Raw genomic sequence first — 24,089 nt, 5'->3', positions numbered from 1 at the left:
TTACAATGTGAAAAAAAATAACACTTTTTTAAACTGCAAATGAGAACTTTGACTTTTGAGTGCACTTTGTGCTTAAAAATCCTTTTTTCAGTCAAAAGTGCCAAAAGTGTCAAAAAAGCATTTACGGCTCTGGATATGACTGTTTTGACTGCTCAACTTACAATGTGACAAAAAATAACACTTTTTTTAAACTGCCAATAAGAATTTTGACTTTTGAGTGCACTTTGTGCTTAAAAATCATTTTGTCACTCAAAAGTGTCAAAAAAGCATTTTCGGATCTGAGTATGACTGTTTTGAATTTTCAACTTACAATGAGACAGAAAATAACACTTTTTTAAACTGCCAATGAGAATTTTGACTTTTGAGTGCACTTTATGCTCAAAAATCATTTTGTCACTCAAAAATGTCAAAAAAGCGTTTTCGGCTCTGAGTATGACTTATAGATTTTCAACTTACAATGTGACAAAAAATAACAATTTTTTAAACTGCAAATGAGAACTTTGACTTTTGAGTGCACTTTGTGCTTAAAAATCATTTTGTCAGTCAAAAGTGCCAAAAGTGTCAAAAAAGCCTTTTTGGCTCTAGATATGATTGTTTGGACTGCTTAACTAACAATGTGACAAAAAATTACACTTTTTTAAACTGCCAATGAAAATTTTGACTTTTGAGTGCACTTTATGCTTAAAAATCATTTTTTCAGCCAAAAGTGACAAAAGTGTCAAAAAAAGCGTTTCCGGCTCTGAATATGACTTTTGAATTCTCAACTTAAAATATGACAAAAAAATAATACTTTCTTTAAATTGCGAATGAGAACTTTGACTTTTGAGTGCACTTTGTTCTTAAAAATCATTTTGTCAGTCAAAAATGTCAAAAAAGCGTTTTCGGATCTGAGTATGACTTATAAATTTTCAACTTACAATGTGACAAAAAATAACACTTTTTTAAACTGCAAATAAGAATTTTGACTTTTGAGTGCACTTTGTGCTTAAAAATCATTTTGTCACTCAAAAGTGTCAAAAAAGCGTTTTCGGATCTGAGTATGACTGTTTTGAATTTTCAACTTACAATGAGACAAAAAATAACACTTTTTTAAACTGCCAATGAGAATTTTGACTTTTGAGTCGCTTTATGCTTAAAAATCATTTTTTCAGCCAAAAGTGACAAAAGTGTCAAAAAAGCGTTTTCGGATCTGAGTATGACTGTTTTGAATTTTCAACTTACAATGTGACAAAAAATAACACTTTTTTAAACTGCCAATGAGAATTTTGACTTTTGAGTGCACTTTATGCTTAAAAATCATTTTGTCAATCAAAAATGTCAAAAAAGCGTTTTCGGCTCTGAGTATGACTTATAGATTTTCAACTTACAATGTGACAAAAAATAACACTTTTTTAAACTACAAATGAGAACTTTGACTTTTGAGTGCACTTTATGCTTGAAAAACATTTTGTTAAAAAGTGTCAAAAAAGCCTTTTTGGCTCTGGATATGACTGTTTTGACTGCTCAACTTACAATGTGACAAAAAATAACACTTTTTTAAACTGCCAATGAAAATTTTGACTTTTGAGTGCACTTTGTGCTTAAAAATCATTTTTTCAGCCAAAAGTGACAAAAGTGTCAAAAAAGCGTTCTCGGCTCTGGATATGACTTTTGAATTCTCAACTTAAAATGTGACAAAAAATAACACTTTTTTTAAACTGCAAATGAGAACTTTGACTTTTGAGTGCCCTTTGTGCTTAAAAATCATTTTGTCACTCAAAAGTGCCAAAAGTGTCAAAAAAGCATTTACAACTCTGGATATGACTGTTTTGACTGCTCAACTTACAATGTGACAAAAAAAAAAAAACTTTTTTAAACTGACAATGAGAATTTTGACTTTTGAGTGCACTTTATGCTTGAAAAACATTTTGTTAGCCAAAAGTGTCAAAAAAAGCCTTTTTGGCTCTGGATATGACTGTTTTGACTGCTCAACTTACAATGTGACAAAAAATTTCACTTTTTTAAACTGCCAATAAGAATTTTGACTTTTGAGTGCACTTTGTGCTTCAAAATCATTTTGTCAGTCAAAAGTGCCAAAAAAGCGTTTTCGGCTCTGAGTATGACTTATAAATTTTCAACTTACAATGTGACAAAAAATAACACTTTTTTAAACTGCCAATGAAAATTTTGACTTTTGAGTGCACTTTATGCTTAAAAATCATTTTTTCAGCCAAAGGTGACAAAAGTGTCAAAAAAAGCGTTTCCGGCTCTGGATATGACTTTTGAATTCTCAACTTAAAATATGACAAAAAATAACACTTTCTTTAAATTGCAAATGAGAACTTTGACTTCTGAGTGCACTTTGTGCTTAAAAATAATTTTGTTAGCCAAAAGTGTCAAAAAAGCCTTTTTGGCTCTGGATATGACTGTTTTGACTGCTCAACTTACAATGTGACAAAAAATAACACTTTTTTTAAACTGCCAATAAGAATTTTGACTTTTGAGTGCACTTTGTGCTTAAAAATCATTTTGTCATTCAAATGTACCAAAAGTGTCAAAAAAGAATTTTTGTCTCTGGATATGACTGTTTTGACTGCTCAACTTACAATGAGACAAAAAATAACACTTTTTTAAACTGCCAATGAGAATTTTGACTTTTGAGTGCACTTTATGCTTAAAAATCATTTTTTTCAGCCAAAAGTGTCAAAAAAAGCGTTTTTGGCTCTGGATATGACTTTTGAATTCTCAACTTAAAATGTGACAAAAAATAACACTTTTTTAAACTGCAAATGAGAACTTTGACTTTTGAGTGCACTTGGTGCTTAAAAATCATTTTGTCACTCAAAAGTGCCAAAAGTGTCAAAAAAGCGTTTTCGGCTTTGAGTATGACTTATAAATTTTCAAATTACAATGTGACAAAAAAAAAAACTTTTTTAAACTGCAAATGAGAACTTTGACTTTTGAGTGCAATTTGTGCTTAAAAGTCATTTTGTCAGTCAAAAGTGCCAAAAGTGTCAAAAAAGCATTTACGTCTCTGGATATGACTGTTTTGACTGCTCAACTTACAATGTGACAAAAAATAACACTTTTTTTAAACTGCCAATAAGAATTTTGACTTTTGAGTGCACTTTGTGCTTAAAAATCATTTTGTCACTCAAAAGTGTCAAAAAAGCATTTTCGGATCTGAGTATGACTGTTTTGAATTTTCAACTTACAATGAGACAAAAAATAACACTTTTTTAAACTGCCAATGAGAATTTTGACTTTTGAGTGCACTTTATGCTTAAAAATCATTTTTTTCAGCCAAAAGTGTCAAAAAAAGCGTTTTTGGCTCTGGATATGACTTTTGAATTCTCAACTTAAAATGTGACAAAAAATAACACTTTCTTTAAATTGCAAATGAGACCTTTGACTTTTTAGTGCACTTTATGCTTAAAAAACATTTTGTTAGCCAAAAGTGTCAAAAAAGCCTTTTTGGCTCTGGATATGACTGTTTTGACTGCTCAACTTACAATGTGACAAAAAATAACACTTTTTTTAAACTGCCAATGAGAATTTTGACTTTTGAGTGCACTTTATGCTTAAAAATCATTTTGTCACTCAAAAATGTCAAAAAAGCGTTTTCGGCTCTGAGTATGACTTATAGATTTTCAACTTACAATGTGACAAAAAATAACACTTTTTTAAACTACAAATGAGAACTTTGACTTTTGAGTGCACTTTGTGCTTAAAAATCATTTTTTCAGTCAAAAGTGCCAAAAGTGTCAAAAAAGCCTTTTTGGCTCTAGATATGATTGTTTGGACTGCTCAACTAACAATGTGACAAAAAATTACACTTTTTTAAACTGCCAATGAAAATTTTGACTTTTGAGTGCACTTTATGCTTAAAAATCATTTTTTCAGCCAAAGGTGACAAAAGTGTCAAAAAAAGCGTTTCCGGCTCTGGATATGACTTTTGAATTCTCAACTTAAAATATGACAAAAAATAACACTTTCTTTAAATTGCAAATGAGAACTTTGACTTCTGAGTGCACTTTGTGCTTAAAAATAATTTTGTTAGCCAAAAGTGTCAAAAAAGCCTTTTTGGCTCTGGATATGACTGTTTTGACTGCTCAACTTACAATGTGACAAAAAATAACACTTTTTTTAAACTGCCAATAAGAATTTTGACTTTTGAGTGCACTTTGTGCTTAAAAATCATTTTGTCATTCAAATGTACCAAAAGTGTCAAAAAAGAATTTTTGTCTCTGGATATGACTGTTTTGACTGCTCAACTTACAATGAGACAAAAAATAACACTTTTTTAAACTGCCAATGAGAATTTTGACTTTTGAGTGCACTTTATGCTTAAAAATCATTTTTTTCAGCCAAAAGTGTCAAAAAAAGCGTTTTCGGATCTGGATATGACTTTTGAATTCTCAACTTAAAATGTGACAAAAAATAACACTTTCTTTAAATTGCAAATGAGACCTTTGACTTTTTAGTGCACTTTATGCTTAAAAAACATTTTGTTAACCAAAAGTGTCAAAAAAGCCTTTTTGGCTCTGGATATGACTGTTTTGAATTTTCAATTTACAATGTGAAAAAAAATAACACTTTTTTAAACTGCAAATGAGAACTTTGACTTTTGAGTGCACTTTGTGCTTAAAAATCATTTTTTCAGTCAAAAGTGCCAAAAGTGTCAAAAAAGCATTTACGGCTCTGGATATGACTGTTTTGACTGCTCAACTTACAATGTGACAAAAAATAACACTTTTTTTAAACTGCCAATAAGAATTTTGACTTTTGAGTGCACTTTGTGCTTAAAAATCATTTTGTCACTCAAAAGTGTCAAAAAAGCGTTTTCGGATCTGAGTATGACTGTTTTGAATTTTCAACTTACAATGAGACAAAAAATAACACTTTTTTAAACTGCCAATGAGAATTTTGACTTTTGAGTGCACTTTATGCTTAAAAATCATTTTTTCAGCCAAAAGTGACAAAAGTGTCAAAAAAGCGTTTTCGGATCTGAGTATGACTGTTTTGAATTTTCAACTTACAATGTGACAAAAAATAACACTTTTTTAAACTGCAAATGAGAACTTTGACTTTTGAGTGCACTTTATGCTTAAAAATCATTTTTTCAGCCAAAAGTGACAAAAGTGTCAAAAAAGCCTTTTTGGCTCTGGATATGACTGTTTTGACTGCTCAACTTACAATGTGACGAAAAATTACACTTTTTCAAACTGCCAATAAGAATTTTGACTTTTGAGTGCACTTTTTTCTTAAAAATCATTTTGTCAGTCAAAAGTGTCAAAAAAGCGTTTTCGGATCTGAGTATGACTGTTTTGAATTTTCAACTTACAATGTGACAAAAAATAACACTTTTTTAAACTGCCAATGAGAATTTTGACTTTTGAGTGCACTTTATGCTTCAAAATCATTTTGTCACTCAAAACTGTCAAAAAAGCGTTTTCGGCTCTGAGTATGACTTATAAATTTTCAACTTACAAAGTGACAAAAAATAACACTTTTTTAAACTGCAAATGAGAACTTTGACTTTTGAGTGCACTTTGTGATTAAAAATCATTTTGTCACGCAAAAGTGCCAAAAGTGTCAAAAAAGCCTTTTTGTCTCTGGATATGACTGCTTTGACTGCTCAACTAACAATGTGACAAAAAATTACACTTTTTTAAACTGCCAATGAAAATTTTGACTTTTGAGTGCACTTTATGCTTAAAAATCATTTTTTCAGCCAAAAGTGACAAAAGTGTCAAAAAAAGCGTTTCCGGCTCTGGATATGACTTTTGAATTCTCAACTTAAAATATGACAAAAAATAATACTTTCTTTAAATTGCGAATGAGAACTTTGACTTTTGAGTGCACTTTGTTCTTAAAAATCATTTTGTCAGTCAAAAATGTCAAAAAAGCGTTTTCGGATCTGAGTATGACTGTTTTGAATTTTCAATTTACAATGTGAAAAAAAATAACACTTTTTTAAACTGACAATGAGAATTTTGTCTTTTGAGTGCACTTTATGCCTAAAAAACATTTTGTTAGCCAAAAGTGTCAAAAAAGCCTTTTTGGCTCTGGATATGACTGTTTTGACTGCTCAACTTACAATGTGACAAAAAATAACACTTTTTTTAAACTGCCAATAAGAATTTTAACTGCACTTTGTGCTTAAAAATCATTTTGTCACTCAAAAGTGTCAAAAAAGCGTTCTCGGCTCTGAGTATGACTTATAAATTTTCAACTTACAATGTGACTAAAAATAACACTTTTTTAAACTGCAAATGAGAACTTTGACTTTTGAGTGCACTTTGTGCTTAAAAATCATTTTGTCAGTCAAAAGTGCCAAAAGTGTCAAAAAAGCATTTACGGCTCTGGATATGACTGTTTTGACAGCTCAACTTACAATGGGACAAAAAAAAAATTTTTTAAACTGACAATGAGAATTTTGACTTTTGAGTGCACTTTATGCTTAAAAATCATTTTTTCAGCCAAAAGTGACAAAAGTGTCAAAAAAAGCGTTTTCAGCTCTGGATATGACTTTTGAATTCTCAACTTACAATGTGACAAAAAATAATACTTTCTTTAAATTGCGAATGAGAACTTTGACTTTTGAGTGCACTTTGTTCTTAAAAATCATTTTGTCAGTCAAAAATGTCAAAAAAGCGTTTTCGGATCTGAGTATGACTGTTTTGAATTTTCAATTTACAATGTGACAAAAAATAACACTTTTTTAAACTGAAATGAGAACTTTGACTTTTGAGTGCACTTTGTGCTTAAAAATCATTTTGTCAGTCAAAAGTGCCAAAAGTGTCAAAAAAGCATTTACGGCTCTGGATATGACTGTTTTGACAGCTCAACTTACAATGTGACAAAAAAAAAACTTTTTTAAACTGACAATGAGAATTTTGACTTTTGAGTGCACTTTATGCTTAAAAATCATTTTTTCAGCCAAAAGTGACAAAAGTGTCAAAAAAAGCGTTTTCAGCTCTGGATATGACTTTTGAATTCTCAACTTACAATGTGACAAAATATAATACTTTCTTTAAATTGCGAATGAGAACTTTGACTTTTTAGTGCACTTTGTTCTTAAAAATCATTTTGTCAGTCAAAAATGTCAAAAAAGCGTTTTCGGATCTGAGTATGACTGTTTTGAATTTTCAATTTACAATGTGAAAAAAAATAACACTTTTTTAAACTGCAAATGAGAACTTTGACTTTTGAGTGCACTTTGTGCTTAAAAATCCTTTTTTCAGTCAAAAGTGCCAAAAGTGTCAAAAAAGCATTTACGGCTCTGGATATGACTGTTTTGACTGCTCAACTTACAATGTGACAAAAAATAACACTTTTTTTAAACTGCCAATAAGAATTTTGACTTTTGAGTGCACTTTGTGCTTAAAAATCATTTTGTCACTCAAAAGTGTCAAAAAAGCATTTTCGGATCTGAGTATGACTGTTTTGAATTTTCAACTTACAATGAGACAGAAAATAACACTTTTTTAAACTGCCAATGAGAATTTTGACTTTTGAGTGCACTTTATGCTCAAAAATCATTTTGTCACTCAAAAATGTCAAAAAAGCGTTTTCGGCTCTGAGTATGACTTATAGATTTTCAACTTACAATGTGACAAAAAATAACAATTTTTTAAACTGCAAATGAGAACTTTGACTTTTGAGTGCACTTTGTGCTTAAAAATCATTTTGTCAGTCAAAAGTGCCAAAAGTGTCAAAAAAGCCTTTTTGGCTCTAGATATGATTGTTTGGACTGCTTAACTAACAATGTGACAAAAAATTACACTTTTTTAAACTGCCAATGAAAATTTTGACTTTTGAGTGCACTTTATGCTTAAAAATCATTTTTTCAGCCAAAAGTGACAAAAGTGTCAAAAAAAGCGTTTCCGGCTCTGAATATGACTTTTGAATTCTCAACTTAAAATATGACAAAAAAATAATACTTTCTTTAAATTGCGAATGAGAACTTTGACTTTTGAGTGCACTTTGTTCTTAAAAATCATTTTGTCAGTCAAAAATGTCAAAAAAGCGTTTTCGGATCTGAGTATGACTTATAAATTTTCAACTTACAATGTGACAAAAAATAACACTTTTTTAAACTGCAAATAAGAATTTTGACTTTTGAGTGCACTTTGTGCTTAAAAATCATTTTGTCACTCAAAAGTGTCAAAAAAGCGTTTTCGGATCTGAGTATGACTGTTTTGAATTTTCAACTTACAATGAGACAAAAAATAACACTTTTTTAAACTGCCAATGAGAATTTTGACTTTTGAGTCGCTTTATGCTTAAAAATCATTTTTTCAGCCAAAAGTGACAAAAGTGTCAAAAAAGCGTTTTCGGATCTGAGTATGACTGTTTTGAATTTTCAACTTACAATGTGACAAAAAATAACACTTTTTTAAACTGCCAATGAGAATTTTGACTTTTGAGTGCACTTTATGCTTAAAAATCATTTTGTCAATCAAAAATGTCAAAAAAGCGTTTTCGGCTCTGAGTATGACTTATAGATTTTCAACTTACAATGTGACAAAAAATAACACTTTTTTAAACTACAAATGAGAACTTTGACTTTTGAGTGCACTTTATGCTTGAAAAACATTTTGTTAAAAAGTGTCAAAAAAGCCTTTTTGGCTCTGGATATGACTGTTTTGACTGCTCAACTTACAATGTGACAAAAAATAACACTTTTTTAAACTGCCAATGAAAATTTTGACTTTTGAGTGCACTTTGTGCTTAAAAATCATTTTTTCAGCCAAAAGTGACAAAAGTGTCAAAAAAGCGTTCTCGGCTCTGGATATGACTTTTGAATTCTCAACTTAAAATGTGACAAAAAATAACACTTTTTTTAAACTGCAAATGAGAACTTTGACTTTTGAGTGCCCTTTGTGCTTAAAAATCATTTTGTCACTCAAAAGTGCCAAAAGTGTCAAAAAAGCATTTACAACTCTGGATATGACTGTTTTGACTGCTCAACTTACAATGTGACAAAAAAAAAAAAACTTTTTTAAACTGACAATGAGAATTTTGACTTTTGAGTGCACTTTATGCTTGAAAAACATTTTGTTAGCCAAAAGTGTCAAAAAAAGCCTTTTTGGCTCTGGATATGACTGTTTTGACTGCTCAACTTACAATGTGACAAAAAATTTCACTTTTTTAAACTGCCAATAAGAATTTTGACTTTTGAGTGCACTTTGTGCTTCAAAATCATTTTGTCAGTCAAAAGTGCCAAAAAAGCGTTTTCGGCTCTGAGTATGACTTATAAATTTTCAACTTACAATGTGACAAAAAATAACACTTTTTTAAACTGCCAATGAAAATTTTGACTTTTGAGTGCACTTTATGCTTAAAAATCATTTTTTCAGCCAAAGGTGACAAAAGTGTCAAAAAAAGCGTTTCCGGCTCTGGATATGACTTTTGAATTCTCAACTTAAAATATGACAAAAAATAACACTTTCTTTAAATTGCAAATGAGAACTTTGACTTCTGAGTGCACTTTGTGCTTAAAAATAATTTTGTTAGCCAAAAGTGTCAAAAAAGCCTTTTTGGCTCTGGATATGACTGTTTTGACTGCTCAACTTACAATGTGACAAAAAATAACACTTTTTTTAAACTGCCAATAAGAATTTTGACTTTTGAGTGCACTTTGTGCTTAAAAATCATTTTGTCATTCAAATGTACCAAAAGTGTCAAAAAAGAATTTTTGTCTCTGGATATGACTGTTTTGACTGCTCAACTTACAATGAGACAAAAAATAACACTTTTTTAAACTGCCAATGAGAATTTTGACTTTTGAGTGCACTTTATGCTTAAAAATCATTTTTTTCAGCCAAAAGTGTCAAAAAAAGCGTTTTTGGCTCTGGATATGACTTTTGAATTCTCAACTTAAAATGTGACAAAAAATAACACTTTTTTAAACTGCAAATGAGAACTTTGACTTTTGAGTGCACTTGGTGCTTAAAAATCATTTTGTCACTCAAAAGTGCCAAAAGTGTCAAAAAAGCGTTTTCGGCTTTGAGTATGACTTATAAATTTTCAAATTACAATGTGACAAAAAAAAAAACTTTTTTAAACTGCAAATGAGAACTTTGACTTTTGAGTGCAATTTGTGCTTAAAAGTCATTTTGTCAGTCAAAAGTGCCAAAAGTGTCAAAAAAGCATTTACGTCTCTGGATATGACTGTTTTGACTGCTCAACTTACAATGTGACAAAAAAAAAAAAACCTTTTTTAAACTGACAATGAGAATTTTGACTTTTGAGTGCACTTTATGCTTGAAAAACATTTTGTTAGCCAAAAGTGTCAAAAAAAGCCTTTTTGGCTCTGGATATGACTGTTTTGACTGCTCAACTTACAATGTGACAAAAAATTTCACTTTTTTAAACTGCCAATAAGAATTTTGACTTTTGAGTGCCCTTTGTGCTTCAAAATCATTTTGTCACTCAAAATGGCCAAAAGTGTCAAAAAAGCCTTTTTGGCTCTGGATATGACTGTTTTGACTGCTCAACTTACAATGTGACAAAAAATAACACTTTTTTAAACTGCCAATGAAAATTTTGACTTTTGAGTGCACTTTGTGCTTAAAAATCATTTTTTCAGCCAAAAGTGACAAAAGTGTCAAAAAAGCGTTCTCGGCACTGGATATGACTTTTGAATTCTCAACTTAAAATGTGACAAAAAATAACATTTTTTTAAACTGCAAATGAGAACTTTGACTTTTGAGTGCCCTTTGTGCTTAAAAATCATTTTGTCACTCAAAAGTGCCAAAAGTGTCAAAAAAGCATTTACAACTCTGGATATGACTGTTTTGACTGCTCAACTTACAATGTGACAAAAAATTTCACTTTTTTAAACTGCCAATAAGAATTTTGACTTTTGAGTGCACTTTGTGCTTCAAAATCATTTTGTCAGTCAAAAATGTCAAAAAAGCGTTTTCGGCTCTGAGTATGACTGTTTTGAATTTTCAACTTACAATGTGACAAAAAATAACACTTTTTTAAACTGCCAATGAGAATTTTGACTTTTGAGTGCACTTTATGCTTCAAAATCATTTTGTCACTCAAAACTGTCAAAAAAGCGTTTTCGGCTCTGAGTATGACTTATAAATTTTCAACTTACAATGTGACAAAAAATAACACTTTCTTTAAATTGCAAATGAGAACTTTGACTTCTGAGTGCACTTTGTGCTTAAAAATAATTTTGTTAGCCAAAAGTGTCAAAAAAGCCTTTTTGGCTCTGGATATGACTGTTTTGACTGCTCAACTTACAATGTGACAAAAAATAACACTTTTTTTAAACTGCCAATAAGAATTTTGACTTTTGAGTGCACTTTATGCTTAAAAATCATTTTTTTCAGCCAAAAGTGTCAAAAAAAGCGTTTTCGGATCTGGATATGACTTTTGAATTCTCAACTTAAAATGTGACAAAAAATAACACTTTCTTTAAATTGCAAATGAGACCTTTGACTTTTTAGTGCACTTTATGCTTAAAAAACATTTTGTTAACCAAAAGTGTCAAAAAAGCCTTTTTGGCTCTGGATATGACTGTTTTGAATTTTCAATTTACAATGTGAAAAAAAATAACACTTTTTTAAACTGCAAATGAGAACTTTGACTTTTGAGTGCACTTTGTGCTTAAAAATCATTTTTTCAGTCAAAAGTGCCAAAAGTGTCAAAAAAGCATTTACGGCTCTGGATATGACTGTTTTGACTGCTCAACTTACAATGTGACAAAAAATAACACTTTTTTTAAACTGCCAATAAGAATTTTGACTTTTGAGTGCACTTTGTGCTTAAAAATCATTTTGTCACTCAAAAGTGTCAAAAAAGCGTTTTCGGATCTGAGTATGACTGTTTTGAATTTTCAACTTACAATGAGACAAAAAATAACACTTTTTTAAACTGCCAATGAGAATTTTGACTTTTGAGTGCACTTTATGCTTAAAAATCATTTTTTCAGCCAAAAGTGACAAAAGTGTCAAAAAAGCGTTTTCGGATCTGAGTATGACTGTTTTGAATTTTCAACTTACAATGTGACAAAAAATAACACTTTTTTAAACTGCAAATGAGAACTTTGACTTTTGAGTGCACTTTATGCTTAAAAATCATTTTTTCAGCCAAAAGTGACAAAAGTGTCAAAAAAGCCTTTTTGGCTCTGGATATGACTGTTTTGACTGCTCAACTTACAATGTGACGAAAAATTACACTTTTTCAAACTGCCAATAAGAATTTTGACTTTTGAGTGCACTTTTTTCTTAAAAATCATTTTGTCAGTCAAAAGTGTCAAAAAAGCGTTTTCGGATCTGAGTATGACTGTTTTGAATTTTCAACTTACAATGTGACAAAAAATAACACTTTTTTAAACTGCCAATGAGAATTTTGACTTTTGAGTGCACTTTATGCTTCAAAATCATTTTGTCACTCAAAACTGTCAAAAAAGCGTTTTCGGCTCTGAGTATGACTTATAAATTTTCAACTTACAAAGTGACAAAAAATAACACTTTTTTAAACTGCAAATGAGAACTTTGACTTTTGAGTGCACTTTGTGATTAAAAATCATTTTGTCACGCAAAAGTGCCAAAAGTGTCAAAAAAGCCTTTTTGTCTCTGGATATGACTGCTTTGACTGCTCAACTAACAATGTGACAAAAAATTACACTTTTTTAAACTGCCAATGAAAATTTTGACTTTTGAGTGCACTTTATGCTTAAAAATCATTTTTTCAGCCAAAAGTGACAAAAGTGTCAAAAAAAGCGTTTCCGGCTCTGGATATGACTTTTGAATTCTCAACTTAAAATATGACAAAAAATAATACTTTCTTTAAATTGCGAATGAGAACTTTGACTTTTGAGTGCACTTTGTTCTTAAAAATCATTTTGTCAGTCAAAAATGTCAAAAAAGCGTTTTCGGATCTGAGTATGACTGTTTTGAATTTTCAATTTACAATGTGAAAAAAAATAACACTTTTTTAAACTGACAATGAGAATTTTGTCTTTTGAGTGCACTTTATGCCTAAAAAACATTTTGTTAGCCAAAAGTGTCAAAAAAGCCTTTTTGGCTCTGGATATGACTGTTTTGACTGCTCAACTTACAATGTGACAAAAAATAACACTTTTTTTAAACTGCCAATAAGAATTTTAACTGCACTTTGTGCTTAAAAATCATTTTGTCACTCAAAAGTGTCAAAAAAGCGTTCTCGGCTCTGAGTATGACTTATAAATTTTCAACTTACAATGTGACTAAAAATAACACTTTTTTAAACTGCAAATGAGAACTTTGACTTTTGAGTGCACTTTGTGCTTAAAAATCATTTTGTCAGTCAAAAATGTCAAAAAAGCGTTTTCGGATCTGAGTATGACTGTTTTGAATTTTCAATTTACAATGTGACAAAAAATAACACTTTTTTAAACTGAAATGAGAACTTTGACTTTTGAGTGCACTTTGTGCTTAAAAATCATTTTGTCAGTCAAAAGTGCCAAAAGTGTCAAAAAAGCATTTACGGCTCTGGATATGACTGTTTTGACAGCTCAACTTACAATGTGACAAAAAAAAAACTTTTTTAAACTGACAATGAGAATTTTGACTTTTGAGTGCACTTTATGCTTAAAAATCATTTTTTCAGCCAAAAGTGACAAAAGTGTCAAAAAAAGCGTTTTTAGCTCTGGATATGACTTTTGAATTCTCAACTTACAATGTGACAAAATATAATACTTTCTTTAAATTGCGAATGAGAACTTTGACTTTTTAGTGCACTTTGTTCTTAAAAATCATTTTGTCAGTCAAAAATGTCAAAAAAGCGTTTTCGGATCTGAGTATGACTGTTTTGAATTTTCAATTTACAATGTGAAAAAAAATAACACTTTTTTAAACTGCAAATGAGAACTTTGACTTTTGAGTGCACTTTGTGCTTAAAAATCCTTTTTTCAGTCAAAAGTGCCAAAAGTGTCAAAAAAGCATTTACGGCTCTGGATATGACTGTTTTGACTGCTCAACTTACAATGTGACAAAAAATAACACTTTTTTTAAACTGCCAATAAGAATTTTGACTTTTGAGTGCACTTTGTGCTTAAAAATCATTTTGTCACTCAAAAGTGTCAAAAAAGCATTTTCGGATCTGAGTATGACTGTTTTGAATTTTCAACTTACAATGAGACAGAAAATAACACTTTTTTAAACTGCCAATGAGAATTTTGACTTTTGAGTGCACTTTATGCTCAAAAATCATTTTGTCACTCAAAAATGTCAAAAAAGCGTTTTCGGCTCTGAGTATGACTTATAGATTTTCAACTTACAATGTGACAAAAAATAACAATTTTTTAAACTGCAAATGAGAACTTTGACTTTTGAGTGCACTTTGTGCTTAAAAATCATTTTGTCAGTCAAAAGTGCCAAAAGTGTCAAAAAAGCCTTTTTGGCTCTAGATATGATTGTTTGGACTGCTTAACTAACAATGTGACAAAAAATTACACTTTTTTAAACTGCCAATGAAAATTTTGACTTTTGAGTGCACTTTATGCTTAAAAATCATTTTTTCAGCCAAAAGTGACAAAAGTGTCAAAAAAAGCGTTTCCGGCTCTGGATATGACTTTTGAATTCTCAACTTAAAATATGACAAAAAAATAATACTTTCTTTAAATTGCGAATGAGAACTTTGACTTTTGAGTGCACTTTGTTCTTAAAAATCATTTTGTCAGTCAAAAATGTCAAAAAAGCGTTTTCGGATCTGAGTATGACTTATAAATTTTCAACTTACAATGTGACAAAAAATAACACTTTTTTAAACTGCAAATAAGAATTTTGACTTTTGAGTGCACTTTGTGCTTAAAAATCATTTTGTCACTCAAAAGTGTCAAAAAAGCGTTTTCGGATCTGAGTATGACTGTTTTGAATTTTCAACTTACAATGAGACAAAAAATAACACTTTTTTAAACTGCCAATGAGAATTTTGACTTTTGAGTCGCTTTATGCTTAAAAATCATTTTTTCAGCCAAAAGTGACAAAAGTGTCAAAAAAGCGTTTTCGGATCTGAGTATGACTGTTTTGAATTTTCAACTTACAATGTGACAAAAAATAACACTTTTTTAAACTGCCAATGAGAATTTTGACTTTTGAGTGCACTTTATGCTTAAAAATCATTTTGTCAATCAAAAATGTCAAAAAAGCGTTTTCGGCTCTGAGTATGACTTATAGATTTTCAACTTACAATGTGACAAAAAATAACACTTTTTTAAACTACAAATGAGAACTTTGACTTTTGAGTGCACTTTATGCTTGAAAAACATTTTGTTAAAAAGTGTCAAAAAAGCCTTTTTGGCTCTGGATATGACTGTTTTGACTGCTCAACTTACAATGTGACAAAAAATAACACTTTTTTAAACTGCCAATGAAAATTTTGACTTTTGAGTGCACTTTGTGCTTAAAAATCATTTTTTCAGCCAAAAGTGACAAAAGTGTCAAAAAAGCGTTCTCGGCTCTGGATATGACTTTTGAATTCTCAACTTAAAATGTGACAAAAAATAACACTTTTTTTAAACTGCAAATGAGAACTTTGACTTTTGAGTGCCCTTTGTGCTTAAAAATCATTTTGTCACTCAAAAGTGCCAAAAGTGTCAAAAAAGCATTTACAACTCTGGATATGACTGTTTTGACTGCTCAACTTACAATGTGACAAAAAAAAAAAAACTTTTTTAAACTGACAATGAGAATTTTGACTTTTGAGTGCACTTTATGCTTGAAAAACATTTTGTTAGCCAAAAGTGTCAAAAAAAGCCTTTTTGGCTCTGGATATGACTGTTTTGACTGCTCAACTTACAATGTGACAAAAAATTTCACTTTTTTAAACTGCCAATAAGAATTTTGACTTTTGAGTGCACTTTGTGCTTCAAAATCATTTTGTCAGTCAAAAGTGCCAAAAAAGCGTTTTCGGCTCTGAGTATGACTTATAAATTTTCAACTTACAATGTGACAAAAAATAACACTTTTTTAAACTGCCAATGAAAATTTTGACTTTTGAGTGCACTTTATGCTTAAAAATCATTTTTTCAGCCAAAGGTGACAAAAGTGTCAAAAAAAGCGTTTCCGGCTCTGGATATGACTTTTGAATTCTCAACTTAAAATATGACAAAAAATAACACTTTCTTTAAATTGCAAATGAGAACTTTGACTTCTGAGTGCACTTTGTGCTTAAAAATAATTTTGTTAGCCAAAAGTGTCAAAAAAGCCTTTTTGGCTCTGGATATGACTGTTTTGACTGCTCAACTTACAATGTGACAAAAAATAACACTTTTTTTAAACTGCCAATAAGAATTTTGACTTTTGAGTGCACTTTGTGCTTAAAAATCATTTTGTCATTTAAATGTACCAAAAGTGTCAAAAAAGAATTTTTGTCTCTGGATATGACTGTTTTGACTGCTCAACTTACAATGAGACAAAAAATAACACTTTTTTAAACTGCCAATGAGAATTTTGACTTTTGAGTGCACTTTATGCTTAAAAATCATTTTTTTCAGCCAAAAGTGTCAAAAAAAGCGTTTTTGGCTCTGGATATGACTTTTGAATTCTCAACTTAAAATGTGACAAAAAATAACACTTTTTTAAACTGCAAATGAGAACTTTGACTTTTGAGTGCACTTGGTGCTTAAAAATCATTTTGTCACTCAAAAGTGCCAAAAGTGTCAAAAAAGCGTTTTCGGCTTTGAGTATGACTTATAAATTTTCAAATTACAATGTGACAAAAAAAAAAACTTTTTTAAACTGCAAATGAGAACTTTGACTTTTGAGTGCAATTTGTGCTTAAAAGTCATTTTGTCAGTCAAAAGTGCCAAAAGTGTCAAAAAAGCATTTACGTCTCTGGATATGACTGTTTTGACTGCTCAACTTACAATGTGACAAAAAAAAAAAAACCTTTTTTAAACTGACAATGAGAATTTTGACTTTTGAGTGCACTTTATGCTTGAAAAACATTTTGTTAGCCAAAAGTGTCAAAAAAAGCCTTTTTGGCTCTGGATATGACTGTTTTGACTGCTCAACTTACAATGTGACAAAAAATTTCACTTTTTTAAACTGCCAATAAGAATTTTGACTTTTGAGTGCACTTTGTGCTTCAAAATCATTTTGTCACTCAAAATGGCCAAAAGTGTCAAAAAAGCCTTTTTGGCTCTGGATATGACTGTTTTGACTGCTCAACTTACAATGTGACAAAAAATAACACTTTTTTAAACTGCCAATGAAAATTTTGACTTTTGAGTGCACTTTGTGCTTAAAAATCATTTTTTCAGCCAAAAGTGACAAAAGTGTCAAAAAAGCGTTCTCGGCACTGGATATGACTTTTGAATTCTCAACTTAAAATGTGACAAAAAATAACACTTTTTTTAAACTGCAAATGAGAACTTTGACTTTTGAGTGCCCTTTGTGCTTAAAAATCATTTTGTCACTCAAAAGTGCCAAAAGTGTCAAAAAAGCATTTACAACTCTGGATATGACTGTTTTGACTGCTCAACTTACAATGTGACAAAAAAAAAAACTTTTTTAAACTGACAATGAGAATTTTGACTTTTGAGTGCACTTTATGCTTGAAAAACATTTTGTTAGCCAAAAGTGTCAAAAAAAGCCTTTTTGGCTCTGGATATGACTGTTTTGACTGCTCAACTTACAATGTGACAAAAAATTTCACTTTTTTAAACTGCCAATAAGAATTTTGACTTTTGAGTGCACTTTGTGCTTCAAAATCATTTTGTCAGTCAAAAATGTCAAAAAAGCGTTTTCGGCTCTGAGTATGACTGTTTTGAATTTTCAACTTACAATGTGACAAAAAATAACACTTTTTTAAACTGCCAATGAGAATTTTGACTTTTGAGTGCATTTTATGCTTCAAAATCATTTTGTCACTCAAAACTGTCAAAAAAGCGTTTTCGGCTCTGAGTATGACTTATAAATTTTCAACTTACAATGTGGCAAAAAATAACACTTTTTTAAACTGCAAATGAGAACTTTGACTTTTGAGTGCACTTTGTGATTAAAAATCATTTTGTCACGCAAAAGTGCCAAAAGTGTCAAAAAAGCCTTTTTGTCTCTGGATATGACTGCTTTGACTGCTCAACTAACAATGTGACAAAAAATTACACTTTTTTAAACTGCCAATGAAAATTTTGACTTTTGAGTGCACTTTATGCTTAAAAATCATTTTTTCAGCCAAAAGTGACAAAAGTGTCAAAAAAAGCGTTTCCGGCTCTGGATATGACTTTTGAATTCTCAACTTAAAATGTGACAAAAAATAACACTTTTTTTAAACTGCAAATGAGAACTTTGACTTTTGAGTGCCCTTTGTGCTTAAAAATCATTTTGTCACTCAAAAGTGCCAAAAGTGTCAAAAAAGCATTTACAACTCTGGATATGACTGTTTTGACTGCTCAACTTACAATGTGACAAAAAAAAAAAAAAATTTTTTAAACTGACAATGAGAATTTTGACTTTTGAGTGCACTTTATGCTTGAAAAACATTTTGTTAGCCAAAAGTGTCAAAAAAAGCCTTTTTGGCTCTGGATATGACTGTTTTGACTGCTCAACTTACAATGTGACAAAAAATTTCACTTTTTTAAACTGCCAATAAGAATTTTGACTTTTGAGTGCACTTTGTGCTTCAAAATCATTTTGTCAGTCAAAAGTGCCAAAAAAGCGTTTTCGGCTCTGAGTATGACTTATAAATTTTCAACTTACAATGTGACAAAAAATAACACTTTTTTAAACTGCCAATGAAAATTTTGACTTTTGAGTGCACTTTATGCTTAAAAATCATTTTTTCAGCCAAAGGTGACAAAAGTGTCAAAAAAAGCGTTTCCGGCTCTGGATATGACTTTTGAATTCTCAACTTAAAATATGACAAAAAATAACACTTTCTTTAAATTGCAAATGAGAACTTTGACTTCTGAGTGCACTTTGTGCTTAAAAATAATTTTGTTAGCCAAAAGTGTCAAAAAAGCCTTTTTGGCTCTGGATATGACTGTTTTGACTGCTCAACTTACAATGTGACAAAAAATAACACTTTTTTTAAACTGCCAATAAGAATTTTGACTTTTGAGTGCACTTTGTGCTTAAAAATCATTTTGTCATTCAAATGTACCAAAAGTGTCAAAAAAGAATTTTTGTCTCTGGATATGACTGTTTTGACTGCTCAACTTACAATGAGACAAAAAATAACACTTTTTTAAACTGCCAATGAGAATTTTGACTTTTGAGTGCACTTTATGCTTAAAAATCATTTTTTTCAGCCAAAAGTGTCAAAAAAAGCGTTTTTGGCTCTGGATATGACTTTTGAATTCTCAACTTAAAATGTGACAAAAAATAACACTTTTTTAAACTGCAAATGAGAACTTTGACTTTTGAGTGCACTTGGTGCTTAAAAATCATTTTGTCACTCAAAAGTGCCAAAAGTGTCAAAAAAGCGTTTTCGGCTTTGAGTATGACTTATAAATTTTCAAATTACAATGTGACAAAAAAAAAACTTTTTTAAACTGCAAATGAGAACTTTGACTTTTGAGTGCAATTTGTGCTTAAAAGTCATTTTGTCAGTCAAAAGTGCCAAAAGTGTCAAAAAAGCATTTACGTCTCTGGATATGACTGTTTTGACTGCTCAACTTACAATGTGACAAAAAAAAAAAAAACTTTTTTGAACTGACAATGAGAATTTTGACTTTTGAGTGCACTTTATGCTTGAAAAACATTTTGTTAGCCAAAAGTGTCAAAAAAAGCCTTTTTGGCTCTGGATATGACTGTTTTGACTGCTAGACTTACAATGTGACAAAAAATTTCACTTTTTTAAACTGCCAATAAGAATTTTGACTTTTGAGTGCACTTTGTGCTTCAAAATCATTTTGTCACTCAAAATGGCCAAAAGTGTCAAAAAAGCCTTTTTGGCTCTGGATATGACTGTTTTGACTGCTCAACTTACAATGTGACAAAAAATAACACTTTTTTAAACTGCCAATGAAAATTTTGACTTTTGAGTGCACTTTGTGCTTAAAAATCATTTTTTCAGCCAAAAGTGACAAAAGTGTCAAAAAAGCGTTCTCGGCTCTGGATATGACTTTTGAATTCTCAACTTAAAATGTGACAAAAAATAACACTTTTTTTAAACTGCAAATGAGAACTTTGACTTTTGAGTGCCCTTTGTGCTTAAAAATCATTTTGTCACTCAAAAGTGCCAAAAGTGTCAAAAAAGCATTTACAACTCTGGATATGACTGTTTTGACTGCTCAACTTACAATGTGACAAAAAAAAAAACTTTTTTAAACTGACAATGAGAATTTTGACTTTTGAGTGCACTTTATGCTTGAAAAACATTTTGTTAGCCAAAAGTGTCAAAAAAAGCCTTTTTGGCTCTGGATATGACTGTTTTGACTGCTCAACTTACAATGTGACAAAAAATAACACTTTTTTAAACTGCAAATGAGAACTTTGACTTTTGAGTGCACTTTGTGCTTAAAAATCATTGTGTCAGTCAAAAGTACCAAAAGTGTCAAAAAAGCATTTACGTCTCTGGATATGACTGTTTTGACTGCTCAACTTACAATGTGACAAAAAATAACACTTTTTTAAACTGCAAATGAGAATTTGGGCTTTTGAGTGCCCTTTGTGCTTAAAAATCATTTTGTCACTCAAAAGTGCCAAAAGTGTCAAAAAAGCGTTTTCGGCTCTGAGTATGACTTATAAATTTTCAACTTACAATGTGACAAAAAATAACACTTTTTTAAACTGCAAATGAGAACTTTGAGTTTTGAGTGCACTTTGTGCTTAAAAATTATTTTTTCAGTCAAAAGTGCCAAAAGTGTCAAAAAAGCCTTTTTGGCTCTGGATATGACTGTTTTGACTGCTCAACTTACAATGTGATCAAAAATTACACTTTTTCAAACTGCCAATAAGAATTTTGACTTTTGAGTGCACTTTTTTCTTAAAAATCATTTTGTCAGTCAAGTGTCAAAAAAGCGTTTTCGGATCTGAGTATGACTGTTTTGAATTTTCAACTTACAATGTGACAAAAAATAACACTTTTTTAAACTGCCAATGAGAATTTTGACTTTTGAGTGCACTTTATGCTTCAAAATCATTTTGTCACTCAAAACTGTCAAAAAAGCGTTTTCGGCTCTGAGTATGACTTATAAATTTTCAACTTACAATGTGACAAAAAATAACACTTTTTTAAACTGCAAATGAGAACTTTGACTTTTGAGTGCACTTTGTGATTAAAAATCATTTTGTCACGCAAAAGTGCCAAAAGTGTCAAAAAAGCCTTTTTGTCTCTGGATATGACTGCTTTGACTGCTTAACTTACAATGTGACAAAAAATAACACTTTTTTAAACTGCCAATGAAAATTTTGACTTTTGAGTGCACTTTGTGCTTAAAAATCATTTTTTCAGCAAAAAGTGACAAAAGTGTCAAAAAAGCGTTTTCGGCTCTGGATATGACTTTTGAATTCTCAACTTAAAATGTGACAAAAAATAACACTTTTTAAAACTGCAAATGAGAACTTTGACTTTTGAGTGCACTTTGTGATTAAAAATCATTTTGTCACTCAAAAGTGCCAAAAGTGTCAAAAAAGCCTTTTTGGCTCTGGATATGACTGTTTTGACTGCTCAACTTACAATGTGACAAAAAATAACACTTTTTTAAACTGCCAATGAAAATTTTGACTTTTGAGTGCACTTTGTGCTTAAAAATCATTTTTTCAGCCAAAAGTGACAAAAGTGTCAAAAAAGCGTTTTCGGCTCTGGATATGACTTTTGAATACTCAACTTAAAATGTGACAAAAAATAACACTTTTTTTAAACTGCAAATGAGAACTTTGACTTTTGAGTGCCCTTTGTGCTTAAAAATCATTTTGTCACTCAAAAGTGCCAAAAGTGTCAAAAAAGCATTTACGTCTCTGGATATGACTGTTTTGACTGCTCAACTTACAATGTGACAAAAAAAATTCACTTTTTTAAACTGCCAATAATAAATTTGACTTTTGAGTGCACTTTGTGCTTCAAAATCATTTTGTCAGTCAAAAGTGCCAAAAAAGCGTTTTCGGCTCTGGATATGACTTTTGAATTCTCAACTTAAAATGTGACAAAAAATAACACTTTTTTTAAACTGCAAATGAGAACTTTGACTTTTGAGTGCCCTTTGTGCTTAAAAATCATTTTGTCAGTCAAAAGTACCAAAAGTGTCAAAAAAGCATTTACGTCTCTGGATATGACTGTTTTGACTGCTCAACTTACAATGTGACAAAAAATAACACTTTTTTAAACTGCCAATGAAAATTTTGACTTTTGAGTGCACTTTGTGCTTAAAAATCATTTTTTCAGCAAAAAGTGACAAAAGTGTCAAAAAAGCGTTTTCGGCTCTGGATATGACTTTTGAATTCTCAACTTAAAATGTGACAAAAAATAACACTTTTTAAACTGCAAATGAGAACTTTGACTTTTGAGTGCCCTTTGTGCTTAAAAACCATTTTGTCACTCAAAAGTGCCAAAAGTGTCAAAAAAGCATTTACGTCTCTGGATATGACTGTTTTGACTGCTCAACTTACAATGTGACAAAAAAAAAAAAAAAAAAAAAAAAACTTTTTTAAACTGACAATGAGAATTTTGACTTTTGAGTGCACTTTATGCTTGAAAAACATTTTGTTAGCCAAAAGTGTCAAAAAAAGCCTTTTTGGCTCTGGATATGACTGTTTTGACTGCTCAACTTACAATGTGACAAAAAAATTTCACTTTTTTAAACTGCCAATAATAAATTTGACTTTTGAGTGCACTTTGTGCTTCAAAATCATTTTGTCAGTCAAAAGTGCCAAAAAAGCGTTTTCGGCTCTGAGTATGACTTATAAATTTTCAACTTACAATGTGACAAAAAATAACACTTTTTTAAACTGCAAATGAGAACTTTGACTTTTGAGTGCACTTTGTGCTTAAAAATAATTTTGTCAGTCAAAAGTACCAAAAGTGTCAAAAAAGCATTTACGTCTCTGGATATGACTGTTTTGACTTCTCAACTTACAATGTGACAAAAAATAACACTTTTTTAAACTGCCAATGAAAATTTTGACTTTTGAGTGCACTTTGTGCTTAAAAATCATTTTTTCAGCAAAAAGTGACAAAAGTGTCAAAAAAGCGTTTTCGGCTCTGGATATGACTTTTGAATTCTCAACTTAAAATGTGACAAAAAAATAACACTTTTTTTAAACTGCAAATGAGAACTTTGACTTTTGAGTGCACTTTGTGCTTAAAAATTATTTTTTCAGTCAAAAGTGCCAAAAGTGTCAAAAAAGCCTTTTTGGCTCTGGATATGACTGTTTTGACTGCTCAACTTACAATGTGATCAAAAATTACACTTTTTTTAAACTGCCAATAAGAATTTTGACTTTTGAGTGCACTTTGTGCTTAAAAATCATTTTTTCAGTCAAAAAGGTCAAAAAAGCATTTACGTCTCTGGATATGACTGTTTTAACTGCTCAACTTACAATGTGACAAAAAAAAAAAAAAAAACTTTTTTGAACTGACAATGAGAATTTTGACTTTTGAGTGCACTTTATGCTTGAAAAACATTTTGTTAGCCAAAAGTGTCAAAAAAGCCTTTTTGGCTCTGGATATGACTGTTTTGACTGCTCAACTTACAATGTGACGAAAAATTACACTTTTTCAAACTGCCAATAAGAATTTTGACTTTTGAGTGCACTTTTTTCTTAAAAATCATTTTGTCAGTCAAGTGTCAAAAAAGCGTTTTCGGATCTGAGTATGACTGTTTTGAATTTTCAACTTACAATGTGACAAAAAATAACACTTTTTTAAACTGCCAATGAGAATTTTGACTTTTGAGTGCACTTTATGCTTCAAAATCATTTTGTCACTCAAAACTGTCAAAAAAGCGTTTTCGGCTCTGAGTATGACTTATAAATTTTCAACTTACAATGTGACAAAAAATAACACTTTTTTAAACTGCAAATGAGAACTTTGACTTTTGAGTACACTTTGTGATTAAAAATCATTTTGTCACGCAAAAGTGACAAAAGTGTCAAAAAGCCTTTTTGGCTCTGGATATGACTGTTTTGACTGCTCAACTTACAATGTGATCAAAAATT

Source organism: Oryzias latipes, chromosome 10 (genome assembly GCF_053564925.1).
Source record: "Oryzias latipes strain Hd-rR chromosome 10, Olatipes_Hd-rR_3.1".
Taxonomy (NCBI): domain Eukaryota; kingdom Metazoa; phylum Chordata; class Actinopteri; order Beloniformes; family Adrianichthyidae; genus Oryzias; species Oryzias latipes.
This window is presented reverse-complemented; position numbering follows the sequence as displayed.